Source organism: Saimiri boliviensis, chromosome 13 (assembly GCF_048565385.1).
Source record: "Saimiri boliviensis isolate mSaiBol1 chromosome 13, mSaiBol1.pri, whole genome shotgun sequence".
NCBI classification, from domain to species: Eukaryota; Metazoa; Chordata; class Mammalia; order Primates; family Cebidae; genus Saimiri; species Saimiri boliviensis.
The window spans coordinates 75,713,332-75,729,338 of record NC_133461.1 but is presented as its reverse complement, the minus strand read 5'-3'; the positions used below and the strand labels follow the sequence as shown (position 1 = coordinate 75,729,338).

The 16,007-nt window shown below is 38.8% G+C and overlaps 1 protein-coding gene across 4 annotated transcripts in view; it reads right to left on the bottom strand.

Moving 5' to 3' along the window:
• The window catches only part of ZMAT4 (zinc finger matrin-type 4), a 386,463-nt gene that overhangs the window by 259,693 nt on the left and 110,763 nt on the right, over window positions 1–16,007 (bottom strand). The gene's annotated exons all lie outside the window — the stretch shown is intronic.

Below are 16,007 nucleotides of genomic sequence, written 5' to 3'. Positions count from 1 at the left end.
ATGATGCAGTTTAGCAAATAAAGACCCATGTTCTTCGGAATTAGCAGGATTGTTGATTTCTAGCTATACTGAGGTCCATGCCCAGCATGGAGAAACGGATGCCTTCTTTGTTCCCTATTTCTTCTTCTTTGCTCCACTGAGAATCCACCCAGATTCCTACCACTTTTAAAGAATACAGCAGTTCTAATTTCCAAGTTTCTACCTGAGGCAGGATGGCAGAGTGAAAAGAACACTGAGAAAATCTTCAGACATTCAGAATCTGGGTTCCAGCTCTACCACTTCCTAACTGTGTGATATTCGGCCAGTTTCTTATTGGAATGTGTTTATAATCAAAGTAAGTCTCATTTTCTCCATGTATAAAATTAATATCACAATATTTGTTAGGGTGTCATAAGAATCAAATGAGACATTGCATATAAAAAGTTGCAATCTGCATAATTTTAAACATTTCTCACTGTTGACTGCATCAACTCTTCAACCCATTGTTCCCTAATTCCAATCCCCCTTCCCTTTTCCTTTACTCAGAGGTTACTTCCTTCTTTTCAAGGCTTTTGTTCTACTACAGCTTTATTTACAGTTGTATCCTAGCCCATCTCCTAGACAGTGGTTTACTTTTATCAATCAGCCATGAAGGCAAAGTGATTTCCAGAGAAGACACAGCAAGTTGCATCTTGTTTACAGGATAGATTGTAAATCCTTCCTGTACAATTTCCTCATTCATTACTTTCTAAATTCCTTTATTCTGCCTAGAACAAAAAGACCAGGCTTCTGGACAATCCCTGAACACTTTTAAGGCCTTTAAACGGGTTGAAAAGTACCAATGAAATATGAAAAATGTTTACAGACCTGTAAAAGTAGTGAAATGTGACTTGGAAATACATTGTCAACACTTATAGCACCATTTCTAGGTTACATAGTAGGTTTTAATCAAAGGTCATCTGAAGTATTTTTGTTTGTTTTTTGTCTAGAAGATTGTTATGAGAAACAACATGTAGATGTATGTCAGATGAGTCGACGTCATTGTTCAGCTTCTAAATGAAAATGACAGTGCAGGCATATATGGTTCTCTTTGCAAATAAATTTGCAGCTTGCTAACAACTGCACGTATTTTCCCCCATTTTGCTGAGGGTATTTTGGAGGTAAGGAAGGAGTCATGGTTATATTGGGACTACTGCTGCAGTCAAAAGAATAAAAAGGAGCGCTTAACCTGCAAGATGCTGAATGTGGACACAGCCTGGGCTGGTGCAAAGGCACACAGACATAACTGATGGAAAAGCAAGTGGCAGCAATGTGAGCTCAAATGTGACTGACGTAGACTTTCAATTCTGCATTTGTTACCAGAGAAGAACTTCTTTTCACATTCTCTGCGTTATCAATCTCTTAAAGCTCTCGATTTCCAGAGAATGAAATTACAGCAAAACTGGAAATCTCATCACACAGCCTGGTTTGTGGCTGTTTTTGTTTTCCCCTCTTAAAGTATTCCATTTCTTTTCAAAAGGCTTTCTAGTAAATGCAGAGTTCACTGAGTTATTTATTTGATTACAGTTAGACAAACTAGTAAAAACTCATTGGCTGAAAAGAAAAGGAAAATAAATATCAAGCTCTGCTACGAAGCCATCAGTGATGTGAGATGTTGGGATTTGAGGCTTATTCGTGATTTTGACCATTACAGGCCTGTTTTCCTCCCTTGGTGGCCCCCACCTCCAGCTTTGGCAGGAGAAGGAATGGCTATACCTGCAGTAGTGCCCTAGCCTGGGGTTTTGGGTGACGGAAATCAGAGCCTTGGCAAATACCTCCTGATTCTGGAATGACGGCAGAGGCATCCCTGATCATCATTTAGCAGCATTCATTTTGCCTGGGCATCTTTTTTCCCTCTCTTTGCTTTCTCCAGGGTGTCGGGACCAGATCCAATGCCGTCCCTGCTAACAACTTCCAGCAGGAAGTGAAAATCTGCAGACTTTTCAGTGGGAGGAATGTGGAGGCACATTCCCGGTTAGTCTGACTCAAATCCAAAGTTGATTCCAAATTATGTTGGTTGACAAAGGGAAAAAGAGGTTCCCTGCAGACTGTTCCTGGGATTTTTACAGCTTGCCTTGCCTCCAACCTAGGCCTATGACACCTAAGGATGGAGACCTGCCACGGAGCCCTTTCCTTTCTTTCGTGTGTTTGTGTGTGTGTGTGTGCGTGTGTGTGTGTGTGTGAGACAAAGTCTTGTCCTGCCACCCAGGCTGGAGTGCAGTGGCACAATCTGGGCTCACTGCAACCTCCGTGTCCCAGGTTCAAGCAATTCTCCTACCTCAGCCTCCCGAGTAGCTGGGATTAGAGACATGTGTCACCACGCCCTGCTAGTTTGTATTTTTAGTAGAGACAGGGTTTCACCATGTTGGCCAGGCTGGTCTCGAACTCCTAGCCTCAAGTGATCTGCCCACCTCAGGTGCCTTTTCCTTTCTTCCCAGCTTTCTCACCTCTCTTTCTAGATGAAACTCTGAGACACTTAACAGTGTCTTCCTCTAACTGGTTCCTCTCTACCCTGTACCTACTAGAAATTCTTTAAGATTTGGCACGGTAATCTCACTCCTTTTAATTTACTGTAAAAAAACAAACAAACAAATGAACAAAAACTTTCATGAAACAAGAAAGTGAAAGTTAATTGAAGCAAAGATATCCATTGCAGCATTACCTAAATAGAAACAAAAAATTAGAGAGATAATTGCAGAATCAACAATAGAAGGCTGGTGAAAGCAGCCATGGCATGACCTGTATTAAAGGGAGATTTGGGGACAAATAAAACCCTTTATCTATACACACACACACATATATAAAGGTTTTTAATGTATATTATATATATGTGTGTGTATGTGCATACATACATATACAATGTATGCTGAAAGAAAAATGTTAAACTCAAAACTACACAGATACTATGATTACAATGACATAAAAGTTCATAAGTAGATAATACAGGTAGAAAAGAAAAAAATGATTTATGAGGATATGGGGAGTATGAATGGTTTTTATTCTTTATTTTTATAACAAATTTGTTTATAACATTTATATAATAATTTTACAATGCTTAGGCCATTTTGATTTCACATTATGTACACTTTTTACCCACAATTATTGTAATTAATAAAAAGCATCACTGATCAGAAGTGCTTTTAACGTATACTGGTATTATTGACCACATTTTCATCTACCCTCATTAATGTCTTACTAATATTTAGAATACATTTTTGTTTCATTGCAATACTTGGTATTAGATGAGCCTTCTTAACCCAAGAGCAACTCATGCTACTTCAAATTTTAAAACTTCCTTTTGGTACATGTAAATGCCAGGGTATGTATGTGTCACTTTCACTTCCTGTGAATGAATAGAGACTAGATGATGGGGAGACCCAAGCTATCCACACAACTACACTGAGAAGGGCTGGAGGAAAAGATCCGTCTGACACTGGCTCTTACATCCTCCAAATAAGCATAAGCAGCAACACATCCTTATGACTTTCGCCCAGATTTATTAGCACCCAAAATATCCACTGCTTTTAAGAGTCTGAAATGGCCAAGTGAAAAGAACTTTAAGGAGAAAAAAATACCCACATGTTAAATGTATATGGTACAGAGTTTCAGGAGGAAAGAAAGAACCACTAACTTTAAGAGGAAAGGCATGAAAGAGAAGTAACAATCTCTTCCAATTGCACTGAGAGTCAATCCCATGTTCCTTTTTGCATTAATATTTGCATTTTGAACAAAAGTCATTACTTTCATTCAAACCACATCAATTTTAAGCTTCCCAGATCGACCAGAAATTACCAACTCTTCCATTTTAATTAAAGCCTTTGCCCCCAATCCTAGGCATTGTGCCGTGACAGACCTATCTGAAGATTAGTTTCTTTTGCTGAAACAATCTCTTGGCACGCAAAGAAATAGTCTAAAATGGAAATTCAGGCCAGTCTTCTCTTTGGGGGAATAAAGAACAAGACAAACCTCTATTTCAGATGTATTGCTGTGAAAGAAGGAGGCGAAACATAGAAATAGAATGGCTTTGTGCCCCGCCTAAATAACCATCTTCCATTATCACACATGCCTCAAAAAAATTCACAACTCAAATTTGCTTCCAACAAGGCTACTGATTTCTGGTCCCATAAAATGTGGAGATAACAAAGCAACCTTGTATTTGCATAATGCTTCAGGCAGTCTTCAAAGTCCTTTCATGTTCATCATCTCATTTCATCCCGGAATCACAGTTGTGAGGTTGGCAGGAGAGGTGCTATCTCAAATAAGCTTTAAGATCCATTCCTAATTTCCTAGATAAGTCTTCCGCCATCTTATTTCATCACAGGCATCTAATTATATCTCTTCTAGAAACCAGCTAAAATAAGCCAAGGACCTCAATAAAACAGGAAAACCTGCAGCAAAGAGTGATTCTCACATGCCACCACATTTGAGGTCATTCCAGGGAGAAGAGGCGCCAATAGAGAAAGAACAGCAAACACCGATGTGTAGCTCACTGGGATTCCTGCAAAACAACTGGCTGATGTGAGATGAGGGGCTCCATCACACAGGATGAAAGAGAGGGCATCCTGGCAGAACCCCAGGTAGCATCCCTTCACTGAGGGCCCCAGGGATGAGCCCTGGAAAAGGTGCAGTGTGGCTTCACTTGGAGGGCAGGGTTAAATACAGACAAGCCAAACAGAAAACTACAAGTGCTGGGGATTCCCTCTAATGAACAGCTCTCTTTTCCAAACTGATGTATCTTCCCTTATTTCCCACAGGAAGAACATTGGGCACAGAAATTCCCTGCAATGGGTCAACTAAAACTCTAGAAAGAGAAAACTGGTCCCTAAAGGAAGGCTTCACCAACACAGGGAAGGAAGAAGTCAAACTCCTCTGCTGGAATGCCCCGAGGTGCCAGGTTCCAGACCTCCTGCCTGGGCCACTGGGCTACTGAAATGGTCTTTAATTAAATCCTAGTGCTAAAATAGATCAGAAGATCCTAAAAGGATTTAGGTAGACAATGGAAAGATCCAAAGCCAACCACACATAGAGGGGAAACATGGCTGGCCTTAATAACCTTCTGCTCAGCCAAAGATGGAGGGCATCTATAAAAAAATTATTGAAAAAAAAATGAAAGAAGACTTTTGAGAAACTATCAAGGAAATCAAGCAATTGTTTACACAATATTTACGACAAGAAGTAGATGTTTTAAATGGCACATGTTTTATGTCATTTAATTCAGGAAAATAACAGGATAAAAGCTAAAAGACAAGTTAAGACAACAGATTGAGATAAGGTTTTGGTGTCTGAGTGAATACAGAATGGGAATTTAAAACATCACAGCTTAATTTTGAAGGTCTTTCAGTTTAATAGCAGAATCAACACTGCAGATCTATGTAGAGGTCAAGATAGAGACAATTTCTAGAATCCAAAGAAATAGAATACAAAATAAAGTAAGAAAAAAAAGAAACTAAAGATCTTACACATGAAAGACCAGAAGAAATGTAACATGGTTTTAATGGCAGTATAAACAGACAAATACACAGAATATAATAAAAAGTTCCAAAATAGATTCAATAATTTGGGACCAAAAGAAAACTAGGAAAATATATACTTAACCTTGGAAAAGTTTTGGAAAAGTTTTCTAAGCAAAGAAAGAAAAAAATGCAGGACTGATGAACCTGGCTACCAAAAAATAAATAAATAAGTGTTTTCAATCTGAAATACTTTTCTGTAAGAAGCAACCCACAAAATAGGAAAAATATTTGCAGTGTGTAAAAGAAAATTGTTTAATATCTTTGAGATCAAAAGTGTCCTCACAATTTTTTTTCAGAAAGAATATTAAAATGGACAAGACACAAATAGGAATGACAGAAATACTAATACTTCAAAGCTTTACAGAAAGAAATTCATCCAAATGTTACCTTACAATTTTTTTTAATTTAAAAAAATGTGTTTCTTTCACCCAGCAAATTGGCAAGGATTTACAAAATATATGTATCCATATTGGGGAAGATGCAGAAGAAGCTAGCCCTTGTGTACATAGATAATAGGTATGTAAATTGATACAAGCTTCCTGGATGGAAATTTTGCAATATATATCCAGAGCAAAAACTTGTTTGATTCAGCAGTCCTACTTCTATGAATTTATTCTAAGGAAGCAATCAATCAGAGACATGTATTGCCATTTATTTATAATAGTAAACATGGGAAAATAAGCTAAATGCCCTAAAACAAGAAGGATAAATATTATAAAATATCCATAGATACCAAAGAGCCATTGGCAAGCATAATAATATTCAATGTCATATATATATATATATATATATATAATAAAATTTAAAAGTCAGTTTCTAATCAGAATGTAAATTTTTAAATAAAAATGTATATGCATCTGTATGCATATTCCAGGGAAAGGTCCTGGAAGAAATGTACCAAAAGATTAGCATTGTTTATATGGATTACAAGTGATTTTAAATTTTCTTATTAATGCTTTCTTGAAATTTCAGATTACTTAGAAGACCAAATCATTCCAATGATAGGATAGAAAAAAATCATCATTTTAAAGATTCATTCTAACACTGATGATTTATCATTCTAACAGTCCTACCTTAAGATGAAGAAAATATGTCCCAGAAAGACCAAGAGATTTTCTCAAGATCCCACAACTTATAAGTTCTCAGCAAACAGGGATTATATCTGTTGGCTTCACTGTTACATCCCCCAAATCTATCACAGTGCCTGACACATGGCCGGTGCTCAATAAAGATTCATCAGTTCAGTGATTGAACTCGTGCAGAATAGAATAAGTCAACCTCAGAACAAGAAACCAAGACCCCTGATGAATGGAGACCGTTGTGTAAAAGTGTTGTGTACTTTTGAAATCACCGTTGTTATAGATTCCTTTGCATCCAAAAGATGAAATTGAAAGCCTCACACATGTACTGCCATCTCTAAACTCCATGAGTGCCATACAAGTCACAGAGAGCAAGGGAGCCCGCAGACCAGAGACAGTCCTAGGTGGCAGGGCTGACAGGCATTTGACAGAGTGCACGGTGGAGGAAAACCTCTCAGCAGGTGAGCTGCTGAAGACTGCAGTTGAAGCACAAGCTCTGAAGAAACTGAGGGTTTGCTGCAACTAGTGCAAAAGTAGAGATTCAGGGCGGCAGTTGCCTTACTGCAGAGTCTACAGCTCATACAGAGGCAGCGTGTTGAGGAAGAGAGGTTTGGGACAAGGCAGAGTTCACTGCTCTACTGTCTCCAGGAATCGGAGATCCATCAGACACCAGCTTGGTAAAGCGTCCTTTAACCTGCGGTCAGATACACAGGCTTCCGTGGCTAAAGGTGCTATGCCTTTGCTTTTAATTATAGGGTGGTGGATATTTGTTTTGTTCTGGACTGAATCATATTGCAGCACTAATTCCCAATGTGACTGTATCTGGAAGCAGAGTCTATGAGGAAGTAATTAAGGTTAGATGAAGTCATAAGGGAGGGGCCCTAATTGGTAGGACTGGTGTCTTTATATGAAGGGGAAGAGACACCAGAGATTGTGCTCTCTCACTCTCTGTCCACATACATAAAGAAAAGGCCATGTGAGGATACAGTAAGAAGGCAGCCGTCTACACACCAGGAGAGAGCCCTCACCAGAAACCAACCCTGCTAGCACCTTGATCATGGACTTCTAGCCTCCAAAATGGCAACAAAATAAATGTCTGTTGGTTAAGACCCCAAATCTGGGATCTTGTTATGACAGCCGAGGCTGACTAATACACATGCCATCCATCTACACCAGATGTTCTCCTGGGGTCTTTCTTCTCTGCAGCAGTCAGTTCAATTTCCAAATGCACAAAGGGTAGCCTCAATGTTTCCAGAATTAGGTCACTTTGTTTCTTCCAAAATATGTTTAAAAGAGCATTTAATATGAGAAGCACTTATAAAAAATATTGGGAAAAAGCAAATTTTTCTGGAGAAAAAATCACGTACAGTGGGATGTGTGGTGCCCGTGATTGTGGAAACATGTTTGTAATCAACTATGTGGCTGTCTGCCTACACAAGTGACTACATCAATGCATTACAATTCTAAATAAAAGTCCTGCAACTCAAAAAATTAAATTACCACTAAAGCCTGGAGGAACAGTTTTCTGTGGCGTTCAGTACAGAGCTAAATATGTCTCCATGATGTCTGTGCATTTTAAACAGAATCACATGAGAAATAAAAGAACACAGTCTCATCTAGGCCTCTCTTTTGCTGTTTGGGGAAAAAAGTGCTATTTCTCCAGAAAGCCCTTGAAGAGAAGTTAAAAGTTAGTGACAAGGGAAAGAATTAAGCCAGTGTGATCAGTGATTAAAGTCAGAGAAGACTGGGTAATGTGAAATAATAAAGTTATCACATCCTTCCGAAAATGTGGAAGCTTAAACAACATGAGCCAATCCTGGGCTACAGTTTCCCATGTCTCAGGTTTCTTCTGTAAAATTTGTAGCTGGACTAAGAAAAAATACAGCACTTTATAAAAATAGCACTGTGTGGAGTCCAAAAATTAACCTCACCACTGGCAAATTGCCACTGATTTCAAGTGAAGTTTAGTTTGTGGGAAAAAAAAACCAAGGGGATCTAGAGTCCCTACCCTTATGTGAATGACAAGGGGGGCAGGGCAGTCCCTCAGAAAACCCCAGTAAGATCAACAGCTGCAACAAGGCTCCCAGGAGCTTCCCCAACCTGCTCTGATCACCTTGTTATTCTGCATAACATTTTTATATTAGATTCTCTTTTTACCCTATTATTTTATACTTCGTAGCATGTATCACATAATTATTCTTAAATTGAACTATGTTATTTTGAGTGAATCTTCCATTTCTGTTGATCCAACCCTACAACACACCTTTAAATATTCTGCACAGGGTTGTTCCTCTTTATATACTCATTAACTATTTAAGTAGCTAGGTAAGTCAGATTACATAACATAGCTTAAACGGACCTCGCTTTAAACAAAACAATAATAGAAGAAAAAACTGGATTAACAAAACAAACAAAAAATAGAGTACTTGCTGAACAAAGGGATTCTCCATCTCTCAGCAAATTATATTTTTAAAGTCAAATTCCTAGGGTACACTTAAAATGTGATTTTATTTTTGAAGATTTTATATCCACGTTACTTTCAAAAAATACTTTTAGGTATATATAACATTTATAACCTGAAAAAAGCAATCAATGAATTCTATAAAGAACATTTCTCAGTATAAAATAATATGCACAGAACAGCATATCCATCTCTTCCGTCTCTGCACTAATGTTGCTCCCCCTGCCCTTGAGTCAGTTTCTTTCTTGCACAGAAAATTACCCAGTGGAAGTGGTGCAGGGCTGAGAATTCTCATGCCTCATCAGTGCAGCTGGAGCCAGTTATAATACTGCAGAAAAATAGGTGAGTAGCTTTGTTTCACCTAATGATGGGAAGACAGAAATTTTTTCTCTTGAATTCCATCTTTCTGAGTCCCCAAACAGAGTTAAGTACTCAAAAGCATATTTTATTTTTCCAGCAATATTTGTTTTATTTAATCCATCTTTACAAGCCTTAGGGGAAGCAGGCACTCACTGCCAGCTGCAATTCCACTATCACCTGCAGCTCAACCCCCACCTGCTTTTCAATTTTTCTATTTGCCTGATCAAAGACCCAGATTTTAGTCTGTTTGCAGGTTGCTTTCAATTGACGGCATGATTAAAGAAAAACATGTCTAGCCAGGTGGTTGCGTCGAAGATTTTTTGAGTTGCAGAACTTTTATTTTAAATCATAATGCATCCTCTACTCAACCACCTGGCTAGAAAGGCTGGATTATATATTTTGGAAATATATGATCAGTATTTATTCAATCAGGATTGATACAGTTTGGCTGTGTCCCCACCCACATCTCATCTTGAATTGTGGCTCCCACAATTCCCATGTGTTGTGGGAGGGACCTGGTGGGAGATGGTTGAATCATGGGTGCAGTTTCCCCCATACTGTTCTCATGGTAGTGAATAAGTCTCACGAGATCTGATGGTTTAATAAGGGTAAACCCCCTTTGCTTGGCTTTCATTCTCTCTTGCCTGCCACCATGTAAGAGGTGCTTTTGCCTTCTGCCATGATTGTGAGGCCTCCCTAGCCATGTGGAACCTCTTTTTCTTTATAAATTACCCACTCTCAGGAATAGTTTTATCAGCAGCATAAAAATGGACTTATACAAGTACCCACCCCTCAGAGATGCCCAGAGCTCCATATCATGTCTCTCCCTCAACCAAGGGGACCAGAGAAAAACATGGGCAGAAGTTTACATTTCTAGAGGTGCGGGCACGCTGAGCGCCTCCTCCTGGGGACAGCTGAGAGGGGACTGCCAGCGGCCAGACTGCAAGAGTCCTCTCCTTTCCATTCTTTCTGTTTGATGCCTGGATCACCTGATTCGGAATCACAGGGAGTTTTTTTAAAGGCAGGTTTCCAACCAAATAATAGGGATGACTAGGGATAGAGTTCTGGGCTTTAGATTTTTCACCAGCTCCCCCAGTGCTTCCTAGGAAAACGGATTTTTAAAAATCGCGGCTTTCCTTTCCTCTCCTTTCTAGCTCTCTCCTTTCTCCCTGGTGGCTGCCAAGCCCAGATTGGCGGGAAAAGAAATCAGACTGAGTGAGCTGTCTTCTGGCTTCAGCCGGATAGCACCTCAGTGAGAGGCAAAATCAGGGAGAAGCAGTCTCAAGGCCAACCCATCAGCGACCTGGAAACAGCAGGCTGAGGGGTGTGGAGCATGAAATAAGCCCACTTTTGGCAGGGGCTCTGCTCTAATGGCTTCCAGCTCTCAAGCTCTTCAACTGCCAGTTTTCACTTCTCAGAACCTTATCTTTCCCTCCCCTCCCCTTCCAACTTTCCTTCTCCCCTTCCTAACCACCTTCACCACCTTGACCCTTAGCCATCCAACCACCCTACTCAAACTCAGTACAGATGCTCCTTGACTCACGATGGGATTTCTCCCCATAAACCTGCAGTAAATGAAATCGAAATGCATTTGACGCACGTAACCTACCCAACACCATAGCTTTGCCTGACCTACCTTACACACGCTCAGAACACTTACATTAGCCTACAACTGGCAAAAATCATCTACCACATAGCCTATTTATAATATAGTCTTGGCGATCTCATATGAATTATTAAATGCTGTACTGAAGTATGGCTTCTACAGAAGGTGTATTGTTTTCTCACCATCATAAAGTCGAACAATTGTTAAGTTGAAACATTGTCAGTTGGGGACTCGCTGTACTTCTAATAAAAACCATTATCTTTCGTCCTATATCAAATCCCTTGCTCAGTGTTCCTGTTTTAGTCTGGAGAACTGATATTCTTGCAGGCAACAGGCACAAAACCAAGTGAAACAAAAACATTGGAATATATGAACCAAGAATTTAAAGTAAGAAAGATAAGGGTATTTGAGAGGTTAAGAAGATATTACCAATATGAAGCAAAAACATGAAATCAAAAAAATATAAAGCAGACATATTAGATAGTAGGATTATATACCATGACCAGGTAAGATTTATCGGTTTAATAGATGAAAACCCATTAATGTAAGGTACCACATTTATAGAAGGAAAGACAAAAACCCTATGATCCTATCAATAGAGCCAGAAAAAGCTTTGAACAAAATCTAACACCCTTTCATGACAAAAACTCTCAACAACTAGGAATAGAAATGAAGTTTTCCAACCTGATAGGGTCATCTGTGAAAAACCCTAACAGCACACTTCACAGTGGATCAGAAGCTTTCCTCCTAAGATGAGGAGTAAGACAGGAATATCCTCTCTCACCACTTCCACCTGACGTCCTAGCGGAGATTCACAATGGGACAATTAAGTGACAAGTAATGGTGGTGAGGAAGGTGGGGGAAGCATCTAAACTGGAAAGAAGAAATAAAACTTTCTTTACTTGCAGATGACATAATCCTAACCAATCCACCAAAAATCAGAATTAATAAACTAGTGCAGCCAGGTTGCAAGATGCAAAATCAAAATACAAAAACCAATTGCATTTCTAAATACTATGAATTAATAATCTAAAAATGAAATTAAACAACTCCATTTACAATAGCATCAAAAAGAAAAAAAAATACCCAGGAACAAGCTGATTCTAAAATTTACACAGACTCAGATTAGCCAAAACAATCTTGCAAACAACAACGTTGGAGCACTCACACTCCCCAATTCCAAACTTATTATAAAGCTACAGTAATCAAAACATGGTGGTGCTGGCATAAAGACAGACATATAGATCAATGAGATTCAATTGAGATTCCATAAATAAACCCTTCCATTTTAATCTATGTTAATGGATTTTTGACAACCATGCCAGCATAATTTGATAAATAATGATGGGACAATTAAATAGATACATGCAAAACAGTGGAGATGGATGCCTACCTCCTACCATATACAGAAGTTAACTCAAAATGTATTGTGGGCCTTGATGTAACAACTATAAAAGTCTTTGAATATTGGTAACCTTGAATTAAACAATGGCTTCTTAGATGTGCCACCAAAAGCACATGTGACAAGAAAATAAATTGGATGTCATCAATTTTTTTTAAATGTTGTGCCTCAACGACACAAATGGCTCATACCTGTAATCCGAGCAGTGGATCACAAGGTCAGGAGTTCAAGACCAGCCTGACCAACATAGTGAACCCCATTTGTACTAAAAATACAAAAGTAGCTGGGTCTAGTGGTGGGTACCTGTAGTCCCAGCTGCTCGGGAGGCTGAGGCAGGAGAATCACTTGAACCTGGAAGGCAGGGATTGCAGTGAGCCGAGATCACACCACTGCACTCCAGCCAGTGAGTTTAGGGATCTGGGGGGAGGTGGTGTGAACGTCCTAGAAGCAGTGGTGATCCATGCAAAACTCCATGAAATAACCGACAATCAACAAACTATATGCTTAACATGGTAGATTTCATAGTATTTATATCAAAATAAAGCTGTTATTTAAAAACTAAAATTATAAAAACCAGTAAGAACAACTACAAAAATCAGAATAGATACATGTCTAGAATATATGATCAAAAATTTCAAGAATAAAAAAGAACTTGAAAAAATCTCAAGTATTAAAGAAATTGAGGCCAGGCACAGTGGCTCATGCTTGTAATCCCTGAACTTTGGGAAGCTGAGATGGGTGGATCACCTGAGGTCAGGAGTTTGAGACCAGCCTGGCCAACATGGTGACACCCCATCACTACTAAAAGTACAAAAATTAGCTGGCAGTGGTGGCAGGTGCCTGTAATCCCAGCTACTTGGGAGGCTGAGTCAGGAGAATCACTTGAACCTGGAAGGCAGAGGTTGCAATGAGCCAAGATCACATCACTGCACTATAGCCTAGGCAACAAGAGCAAAACTCTGTCTTCAAATAATAGTAATTGAAATGATCAACCACTTCCTTTCTTCCCTACCATCACCACCACCACTAACACCACCAATAATATTGTTTTAGAGGTTCAAACGCCCAGATCATCTTATGAGGTTGATAGGTCCATTGCTTTTAAATATAGATGTCAAAATCCTTAAGTAAAATTAACCAACTGAATATAACATTGTATTGTTTTAAGTAATATATCATGCAATCGTGAATTAATTAGTAATACAATAACACAACATTAAGAAGTAAATATTATTTACCACATAGACTAAAGAAAGAAAAAATAAATCTCTAAATCAATGCAGAAAAATCATTTTACAAAATCCAGCATCTATTTATAATATTTAAAAAAATTCAAGTAGCTAGGGAAAGATAGGACTGTTCTCTCCATACAGGGTTTATAAAAAAATCTACAACCACCATTACACTTAATATGGAAATATTGATTGCATTATTTTAAAGACTAGAAACAAAAAAAAATATGGCCACCATCACTACTGCTACTGAATATAGCACTGGAGTTCCCTGCCAAGAAAAAAAAGATCTAAGAATAGGAAGGGAAGAGCTAAAATTTATTGTTCGCAAATAATAACAAATGTTTATCTAGAAAATTTGGCAGAATCCATAGACAGACCCTTAAAACTCATGAAGAGTTGAGTCAGTTTGATGGACACAAAGACACACTGCCTCCATCCTCATTCAAAGGCGAACTCATTACCACTGCTCCTGGGGTTTGACAGACTCCAGCCTTTTCAGGGATCCCCTGAGCTACAGAAAGCTACCTTGCCCAAGGTCAAATCCTTCCCAGGGTGTGATGATAAAAGTATATAAGTCAATGGGTAACAAGAGAGGTAGCTTGCATAGACTGATTTGAAAAACACATTATGAACTTTTAACTTTCTGCAATCTGAGGTTAAATAATATTTAACTTGTACAGGTACACTGTATAGAGCCAGGATTTGAACCCAAGCTTTTTGACTTGAGAGACTAAAGTCTTAACTGCAGTGCTGGGATGCCAGATCAGCTTTCCAGCACCCTAAGATCACACATTGCATATTGGTGCTTCTAAGTGTTTGCTGAGTGTCATCCCAGTTCTTGGGATACACATATGCCATCCTTTTATATACTAGACTGTGTATATGTAAACAGACCCTTCAATGTCTATTGCAAGACTGACTCCTCTCTGAAATCTTCTCCTGTAGCTCCAGAACACTAATTTCATCCTATACTAACCTCTCACGGCTCTCATTGTCTTGGCCACAGTTTAGCCCTTTCTGATTTTCATTTCAGCAATTCAGAAAATACAAACTATTAACTGCCTGGCTTATCTCATGGGGCTCCAAACCACAGCCCTTTGGCAAAGAACAATACCTGATGAATCTTCCATATTCTAGCAAAGTACAATATACCATAGGTATCAAAAAAATCGCTCCTTGATTTGAAATGATTACATCTAGTATATTAATTAGTCTTGCTATCTCAGACTGAAGTTAAAGCAAAGGAAACAGAAGTGTCTGTCAAACTCAGTTTTGCTTGTCTTTCTCAAACACATGGTCAGGATTCTATAATTTCTTCCTGACCCTCATCATTCTTGACAATCTAATTTTGATTCAGTCTCTTCACAAAAGTCAGCCCACAGATAAATATGCACATATAAAGTTAGTCCAAAAGTACTGAGAAGTGCTTAACCAGTATAAGCATGCACTCAGGCTGGACATTTTCTCATCCAGGGAAAATAATAATGTCTTCATCCTAACGTCACTGGCAGCATGCATAGCCCTCTCCCTCCCGCCACCTGCTCTTAGCTAGATTTCAAGTCAGCCTGGCCCACTTCGTTTCACCTGCCGACTGATTCACTATTTCATAGAAATGTATTAAAATTTTGAAAACTGATTAATAAGGGTAGAAAAATTATGAGCATTTTTTTTTAAGGAGATAGGGTTTAGCTGCCTTCAGCTCCTCGACAGCCCACTGCAGTTGTTTCTGACTTCCATGACAAAACACAGCAGCCAAGGGGAGGCTGTGGCTGCTGATTCCTTACTTCCTTGCTGAATTAGGAGGCCAGAAGAAATTAGTGCCTTAAACACAACCATCTGTTGTCTTCTGTGCAGGCCTTTCTTCTGGACTTCAACAAGGGGGTGATACATCCATTCTAAGTCAAATTTCAATCCAATTCCTGGTATTTCTAATCTTACTCCTCTCTGCTGAGAGTGAATTTACAAAATTGGGCCAGAGTGAGAAAGGAAGTTGACTGATGTTTGAGTCCTATTAATATTTATAGCTAGTGTTTTTTGCCAGATTAAACCAATTCTACCAAAAAAAAAAAGAAAGAAAAAAAAACAAACTCTGCTACATTTCAGCTATGAGAAAAGTTGAATATTCATGAATTACAGAAGGTAAATAGTACACAGCAGTACATGACATTCATTCATTCATTCATTCTTCAAACCTCTGATGCATATCTTATACAGACAAGGGTCAAAATAGGCCAGATTAAGTAATCTGGAATGTGAAGTATTTTGGTTGAGTTATTGCTACCAAAACAAAGAATAGCCAGCACGCACTATCTAGTTATTCTCTTGTGAAATCT